Here is a 9,123-nt window from a genome sequence, read left to right on the forward strand (position 1 = left end):
GGATTTGAGGTGTCTGCCAGACTCTGGGTGAGACTCAGCCTGCTGGAAATGGGATGATCTGGGTGGTGGTCCTGGCTCTGGGTACAGCTCCCAGAAAACATTACAGACTTTCCTTAATGAATTGACTGATTATTTCAGGGTTACTGCTTAACCCTTTCTTTCAGAATAGCACTGATGGGATGTTCCATGTGGATTCTGTCTCCCATGGATCACCTCCATGTAGGACCAGGGATAACCTGATTCACATCTCTCAGTTCCAGACACTCCACCTACCCTGTATCTGCCAGTCTTCCTGTCCCACTGTGTCTTTACACAAAAGTCCTGGGGGGGTTGTTGGATGCTCCAGCATCTCTTCAGGCTTTTTGTCAGGAGCTGGAATGTCTTTTGTCTGCATCCTGAGGACTGAGCAGGCAGCCCATGGCATGAGGGCTTTGAGTCTCAGTTTTGCCTCTATTCAGCACATTCTTCTTCTTTTTTTTTTTTCTCCTGCTCTCATTAATTAGTTCCTGATGTGCTGGTTCCTGCCTAGGAAACACTGGGAATTTCTGAGGCTTTGACAGAGAGGAGTCTGGAAAAGGTTAAAATCCTGAATTAGGGAATGTTTATCTGAGAAAGATTTGATTGACAGAATTTCTGGGATCAAGCACTTTACTCTTCTACACTGCAATAAAAGCAGTTATAGACTTAATTCTGTCTTTCTGCAGCAGATCTAGGGCCAGATGAATTGTACAGCCATGGTTAGAGCCAAAGGCTTTGCTTCTTGTTTGTGCTTTGCCAGTATTTGTGTGATTCAGAGGATTCTTCCTTGTGCAGAGTACAACAACATCCCACATCCCCACAGGTCTACTGCCACCAGGCACGAGCATTTTTAGGAAGATACAGAGGAGGGAGAACCCTGAGCTAAACAAATGGGCCATAGGTGAGAGAGCTCTCTTCAAATCCAACTCGAAATGCTTCGTGCCTCAGGAGATTATCTGATCATCTCCTTTTGCTCCCTCTAATCCAGTGGGTGATCACATCTGATGACAGCTTTAAAATAATAATCTGAGCAGAACAAGCAATTCCCATGGGAAAGCTCTGACTGTACGTGCTTGTAAAGAAAAATGCCACTCTTTCCCCTTGTAGAACAAACCATGAGTATTAACCATCTGTGCAAGTATTGCAGTCCTGGAGAGCTCCATCCTTTTAATGGGAGCTTTGGATTTCATAGCAGGCATTTAATCGGCTGGGGGAGTGTTTTCAGCCAGGTTATGTAAATGCTGTCAAGAAACCATGTGTCTGGAAAAGATGGATGTAAGGAATGTGCTAGCAGGAGGCAGAAGGGAGGTTGGATTGTTTCGGGGTTGCAGTTTCACAGCAGTGTTTTGTAAACCTGCTGATCCAATTGGCAACATCCACAACCCTTGGAAACAGGCTGAGCAGGGCATTGTCACCCTACAGACTTGATGGGGCTTGGATGTGCATTCCAGGGAGATCCACTGTGGGAATCCAGTGCATAAATGTGGGAGGGAATAGGCTGAGCAGGAGAGGAGTTTGAGGCAGGAGTCCAGAGAATGAGAAATGGCAGGCACAAGTGTTTGAAAGATAAAGTGTTCTCAAGTGGGCATCTGTATGTGCATGAATTTAGAGCACTAGAAGAACCTGCCAGCGCTCCTGCAGGTGCCTGCCCTTTCCCCACACAGAAATTCCCAAAGAATTTCTTACAGGGGCAAAAACGCCCTAAATTAAACCATTCCTAGGGACAGATCTCATCCCCGTGTCTCCAAGGTTAAGGGGTGGGAAAGCTGAACCATTCCTTCCTTCCCATAATGAGGAGAGACAGCTTCTAATTAGGATTCATTAGACCTGCCCCAGGGAGCCGATGGGACCATTTTTCAGGATTCCTTGTTGGAATTATTTTTCGCCTCACTCTCTCCCTGTTGGCTCAGAGCTCTCCATTCTCTTCCCCAGGGCCTAAGGATGTGCTTTGAGTCATCTCAGTGCTCTGCCTAAAAGTGGGGCTATGGGATCCTGAGAACCCTTGGTGCTCTCACAGCCCTGGCAGACCTCGGGGACAAGCACTGAGCAAACTGTGGGCATGGCCACGACACAGGAGAATGGGAACAAGGGAGCAAAAAGAGCATAAACCTTGTCTTTTTGACAAGGTTCTAGGGTCAAACTCGTCATCTAGAAGAGTACTAGAAACTGGAGTGCAAGGGGAATTATGTTACATCCACAATTAGCAGAAGAGGTCTGGTAATTTTGGCGTGTTACTTGGTACTTGCCTTGAAACATCAGCTCCCAGAGTCAAAGTATTATGAGAGAAACTCATTATTCTTTCAAAAACCAACCTTTATTCCAAAAACTTACAGTGCAGAAAACCTCCACCATGTGAGCTATTGCACCTTAATTCCTTTGGAAAAAGAAAGCATCTTTCCCTTTTAATTCCACCTCATCTTTCACACTTTGGACTGGAAATCTTCCTGTGGAGGATATTTTGCCTTGAACCCTCAACCGGTCTGTGGTTTGGGTTAGTTTTAATCCAAAGCAATGAGAATTGGATTCAAAGGGACAAAAACAAACAAGAAGGACCAAAGAACATATTCTGCATGGAAAAGGCACCACAGCACAGCCACAGCCCTGTGACTCCACTGCTTGTTTGCTTTCAGTGTCACTCACGGAGCCATTTAAAGTGAAGCCAATGCCCTTTAAATATGTGCAAAGCCTTTACTGCCTTTCCAAGGAACAGACATTTTTATTAGAGCCAGGGAACATTCCAGCTTCCAAAGGTAATAAAAATGCAGTGTGCCAGAAGACAATAGCAAACTAGTAAGGGGGGGTTTTGCCTCGTTGAACTGAAGGGCCCTGAAGGATTCTGACTCCATGCTCTGCTCAGCCCCCAAGCATCAGGCAGCCAAGTCCAGGGTGGTAGAGGCTCCTCCTCTTCCACTGGATCCTTTTGTCTCCATGTCAGGTTAAAGGCAGAGGTGCCAGGAGAAGTCTTTGCACGTGGTTAACACGGATAAAGCCTCAGCTGTCCATTCCAGAGAAGCATTAGTGGGAAAAGGTGGCTGCACTGGAGGGGAGCCAGTGAGGCAGTGGGTGAAGCCCTGCCCACGGCAGAAGAGCTTGGCAGGGCTAATCACAGCCTGCTGGGCTCACCCACAGATGTGAGCCTTCCTCATATCCGAGGGTGAAAGAATTTATCTCCAGGAGTTCAGTTTCCTTCTCTTCCTCGTGGGCTCTGTTCTGCCTGGAGAGAAATTGTGCCACAGAGAGAACACTGGCACTCACACCGAAGTTTTTCTTCCTGCATGACCACTGAGCTTTGTGAAGTCCAGTGTTACTATTCAATGAATAACATCTGCTCAAACTCCCCGTGTTCAACTCACCTGCTGTAACACGGGCAGGGGAAGGACTCCAGACATGACTATGACCAAGACAGCACATCATTCTGCAATTCTTTCCAGCACCTCTGTGTTGCTGGGCTTTATTTCTACCTTTTCATGAAGTAACCCAGCAAGGCACTACTCTACACGCCACAAAACATTGCTCCCTGCATTTATCTTGCAATATATATTCCAGGAAGTCTGCATCAGCCACAGGATTCTGGATCATCCAGTACTTTCTCTCACCTGTGCCTGGAAGTGCAGACATTTTTTCCTTGCTGTGGGTGATTTGTCACTGTGTTCTTGCGGGGGAATTGCTGGGAAAAGCAGAGAACCTTTTAATTGTATTCCCATGTGAGTGGTTGGCTCAGCCAAGGCCGAGCAGGGAGAACACTTCTCAGAGAAAGAGGTGATGGTGGGAGGAGAAACCCTCAGCATGGAGCTGACACAGAACACTCAGCAGCAGATCTGCATGTTCTGCTTCCTCCTCCAGGATTTTCTGCTCTGCCATGTGGCATCCTGGGGTGACACAGGGATGTGAATTCCTCATGATCTCACTCCAGTGTTTTTCTGGGGGAAGCTTCGTGCCTGCACAAGCGTTCCCTTGGAGTGAGCCAGCCTCCTCAGTTGGACACAGGGCTGCTTTGTTTCACTTCGGGTTTGGTTTTATGCTATTCAGATAAATGCGTGATACATCGAGCTGGAAAGATCATTTATGAGCAACTTCAGCTGCCATCCCTGCTTGTGAGGTGTCAGCCAGGGGGATTTCAGGCTGGTTTTTAACACCCCCATAAGCCAAGAGCTGAAGTCATCTCTGCTTTGTCACTGTGTGTTAACTGTAGCCATCGACAGATTTATGGTGAGATTTTATATACTGCTTAATCACTGCTGATTTTAAACAGAATAGACTTTCCTGAATCATGTACTTGGTTCTGCAGATTTCATTCAGCATTTTTTCTGCTCACAGTCTAAATGTATTTACCACAGAGATGTTGAGTCTGAGGTCTGCAAACATCTGTTTTGCAGAACAAGAGGATCTCATCTACCACTCAGACTATCTGAGAATCCTCCTAAGGTCTTCAGGAGCCTCCTTCCAGGTGTACACCTACCTCCATGGCAGAGAAGGGACATGTTTAATAGTAAGACTTCAACAGAGAGAACAACATGGAGCTATAAAAATGGAAATCAGCTCCTGTTCTATAGCAACCTGTCAGAAATTCTCTCCGTGGCCAACAATCAAGTTGACAACAAGCTAATTACAGAGAGGCCTCTGAATACAAGAAGTTGTTACCTGCCTGTATTTCCAGCTCTGCATGTCTGATCAGCCCAGAGGTGTTTGAGCACATTGTTCATTTGCCCCCCTGCACACATACCAGAGGTTGTATTTGGAGCTAAAATCTGCAGAAGTGCCTGTGACTCTCAGATCCTGTGGTTGGAGGCACAGGCAGCCAATTTGGCTTGCAGGCCCTCAGCTCCTGCACAAAAATGCACGTCCTGGCCAGCGCTGCCTGCAAAGTCAACCTCAAGGAGCACAAACTCTGCTTCTTACATAACACCAAATAATGAACCTTGTGCAAAGGGACTCGCCCAGCCCTCTTCATGTCATTTAGACAGGAAAAAAGCCCCTCTAGGGCAAAGTAATTGAAGCCCCTCTTCTCCAGATGATGAGTTGATGGTTAGTGCTCTGCCTGTTAGGTTCAGTCCTTCAGTGCACTGACAAACACCCCGAGGAACGAGGCACAGGACAATTCTGCTGATATTCCAGCTTTTTCTCCAGGAGACACTGCCAGTTACTCCCCTCTTTCTCTGCCCTTTTTTTATTTACCATTGGCATGTCCTCCCTACCTCCAGTTCAGCACAAAGGGACACTGCAGTGTCTCACTTTCCCCGCTGCAGTTTCCTCCCACCAGATTTCACATCTGGGGTGTGGATAGAAAAGAGTGAGGTGAGCCCTTGGAATCTCCTTCCCTGGGCACCACAGGGATAGTCAGGAGCGGGGACTGGGCTCTGGCAGGGGAATGAGGGGATGACCAGCATTGCAATGTCTCCTTCCCCAACAGTCCTGCAGCAGAGATGGGATGTCCCTTCTGAGACCCTCCCAGAGCACCAGGATTTCATGGTCCAGGTTTTCAGCTGCTGCAGGAGCTGCTGTTTGCAGAGATCTCCAACCCTGGCTGTGCAAGGGGCTCGGGGTTCACTGAGGACTGGAAGGGTGGGGCTGTGGGGTGCAGATTTACTTTTAAAAATGAACTCGGTTTTAAGACAGGACCTGGCAACATTTACAGCACAAGCACTACTCATAAAATGGGGGTGTGTGCACGGTGCAGCCAGGGAGGCACAAGGACCTAATTCCCCTTGGTGCAGGGAGGAGCAAAGCCAAACATTCATTACAGAACTTGACCTCAGGTACATGAGTAAGTTGCTTGAAACACTGCAGGAGCAGGGGAAAAAAGGAGGATTAGTTTCCTTGTCTGCTCTGGGGCTGGGACCAAGTTCAGCTCTGGTGTAATCCCACTGATTTTAGTGCAGTCACACTTGGGATCACTTTGGGATTTTGAAGGATACTGCACTCACAGGCTTCCCCAAGCATTAGCATTCCGAGGTGGTAGAAATTCATCCCATAATACAGTGCTGAGAATTTTAAAATAATAAAGAAGCCAAGATGCCTGCTGTCACCATTGCCAGCTAATTATAGCAGCACGGACAGGCTTCCCTTGCAGAATTCCATATGCTGTGTTCCTCCAGCACGATAAATACACCATATTAAAGAGGGGCAGGCTGAGAAGGCATTTCTGATTTTAAAATCCTTTAACCACGGAGTTAGAAACAGATGAAGTCATTGAATGGAAATTTGCCTATTACTTTTTTTTTTTTTAATATATAGTTTTTTTCTGAAGCCTCTAAATGTGCTTCAGTGGAAGTGGGCAGAGGGCAGGGGGAGAACTTGATATTTAGCAATTTATTAGGAGTTTCCTTACTAGATTTCTGCACTCAACCCTGGGCTTTAGGCACAGCCATCCCAGAATTCAGCCAATCTTCCACCTGGCACTACCTGGACATGCAGCAAAGGCCAGAAGTCTGGAGGAAACAGATTGATCCAGTTTTCCTGTTTTTCAGTGATGCTGAGCATTGGATGGATCCTGTCTTAGATATTGTCTGGAGCAGCCATGGTGGGAAGAGGGGACTCCAAATTCACTTCAAACAGCAGAACTGCTGGCACAGGTGATTATCTCACACAGGGAGGTTTTCTGTCATCCCCACCTGCTACAACTGCTCTTAATTGTTCTTCTTGGTACATTTTCCAGTTGTTTTACAGTGCTAAAAACTGTTGGAAACAAATAAAGAGGAATTTCCCTTGGGTTTGGATTCTATTAAGCCCTGGTTCCATTTGCTTTAGAGGAGAGACCTAAATCTGAATTTAGGTCTGAATTGCTGATTTCAGTCTGAACTGAATTTCCTCAAAATTAATTCCCAAAGCTGGGCACTGGATGTAGGTCACTCTCCTTTGTTCTGAGACTCAGCTGAGCTATAAATACCACCCGTTTTTTGCTAAAAAGTGGAAGCACACACATCCCTGCTGTTCTATCCAGGTCAGTGCCTCTGAAGGCAGTGCCACAAGGTGTAACTGTGTAACATCCATGCGGGATCCAGGGAAAGCTGCTGCTTCCAGGCTCTGCTTTCAAGGAGAGAATTCTCTGGACCAGTTTTTCCACATAAAAATTCCTGTATTAAGCATGCAAAACAGCACTGCAGGACGCAGTTCTTGGGGAAAGTGCCCTTCTATACATGACCCAAAGACACATTTTGAACATTTTTTTTTTTTTTCATGTACAGTTCACCTTCAAAGAACATCACTCTGTTCCTGCTGCTGGTGTTGCCATCACACAGGGGCCAACCTTGGCGGCCCAAGTTCTCCATGTGCCGTGTCAGGAAGCTGCAAAATGTCAAGGAGGCTTCCTTAGGGGAAAAAAAAAAGGCAGGTTAACAGGGCTAAATCCACATGGCCTGGTTGACCCTGGAGTGGCCGGTAGAAGGTGCTTAACAAGAAGCCTAAGAACTAGTCGGTGGATATTTCTGTGTAACAGCGGCATCCAGTGGGCAAAGAAGGATTCCTGGTAATGCCTTTGAAAAACCAGGATAGGGCCACGTAAGAGCAGAGGTTTCTCTCCCATATCCAGGGCTGTGCAACTCCAGCCCGTTGCAGCAAAACATCACAATGTCCGAGTTTTCCCTCACGCCCAACCTGAGTTTTCATTGCTGCATTTTAACCTATTAATTTTGGGCTGCTGATGCCTGAGAAAGTGCCTTCACAAACAGTCTAACGCATTTTATTTTTTTTTTTAAAGAGAGATTAGCTGGACAAAAAAACCCAGAAGAAACAACCTGACATGACTCAGAGCCTGGAGTGTGCAAGTTCACGTTTACAACAGGGGCCAACAGAAGGAAGGCCTAAGTTATCTCTGTATTTATTGAGTGAGCCCCAAAGCAGGTGCTCCAGATGTGAATGGATCTTGTCAGACAACTGATGTTGGCTGCACTCACCTGTCTCCAATGTCTTGCTATATTTACACTAACATAAATCCACCTGGACAGAAGCAAGCTGAGGAAGGGAGCACCAGTGCATGCTCAGATCCACTTATCACCTTCCCAAATCCTTCCCAGCACTCAGTCTTCACCTCCTGGCCAAAGGGTGGCCTAAAATGCAGTTGTGGTCAGGGCCAAGGCAGATCAGTTCATCATTTCACATGTTCACAGTCAGCCCAACGTGTGTTTAACTGGCCTGGCCAACATTGCTTTTACACAACACAGAGGACAAGGGACAACGAGTCCTCCTGCTTGGCTTTATCAAATGGCAGTGACAAGCTTGGTTTTGGACAGGTCCTTTGTACCCTGCAGGCATCAAACTTACAGGAACAGCTACTGTGCTGTGGCACTGTCTCAGAAATTTGCCCTCTTCACTCTCCATAAGCTCCAGGCAACGCTGCTGCCTGATGTCTCTGTTTCCTCTGAGTTTTAGGGCTCTGATAGTGCTCCTGATGGGCAGGATGGGATGGCATATGTGATTTTTCTTTATGACCTTGCTGCCATATTCCTGTTGTGATTGCAGGGTGTTACACTGGCAAGGTCTTACCTTACTTAGCCAGCATGTTTTCAAGGTGTCTCTGACCTCAGCAGGGGTACAGTCAGTTGACTCCTATCCCAGACAGGAGAGGTTTACATGGACACTGTCATCAGTATCGTCATCAGAGACGTGACACAAACTTGTAAATTGCCTCTGAAAGTCAATATAAACACAGTAGTAATTGTGCTTTTGGGTTCAAGGACAGGCTAGAGGGAGCTCTGAGCAATCTGGTCTAGTGGAAGGTGTCCCTGCCCATAGCAGGGGGTGGAACTGGATGATCTTTAAGGTCCCCTCCAACCCAAAGCATTCCATGATTCCATGATTCTACAGTCCAGGTGTTCAGACTCCTGTGTGGTGGCACTTAATCTCATCCAGGCAGAAGGCTGGGGGCAGGCAGTGGGAAGAGGATTTCAAAGCCCTCCTGGCCACCTGCCAAACAAGGACACAAATCTCCCTTAGAGTTCACACACTCATGGAATGGTTTGGGTTGGAAGGGACCTTAAAGATCATCCAGTTCCACCCCCTGCTATGGGCACGGACACCTTCCACTATGCCAGGTTGCTCCAACCTGGCCTTGGACATTTCTAGGGATGGGGTAGCCACAGCTTCTCTGGGCAACCTGTGCCAGGGCCT

Source organism: Manacus vitellinus, unplaced genomic scaffold (genome assembly GCF_001715985.3).
Source record: "Manacus vitellinus isolate BGI_N305 unplaced genomic scaffold, ASM171598v3 scaffold_46_pilon, whole genome shotgun sequence".
Taxonomy (NCBI): domain Eukaryota; kingdom Metazoa; phylum Chordata; class Aves; order Passeriformes; family Pipridae; genus Manacus; species Manacus vitellinus.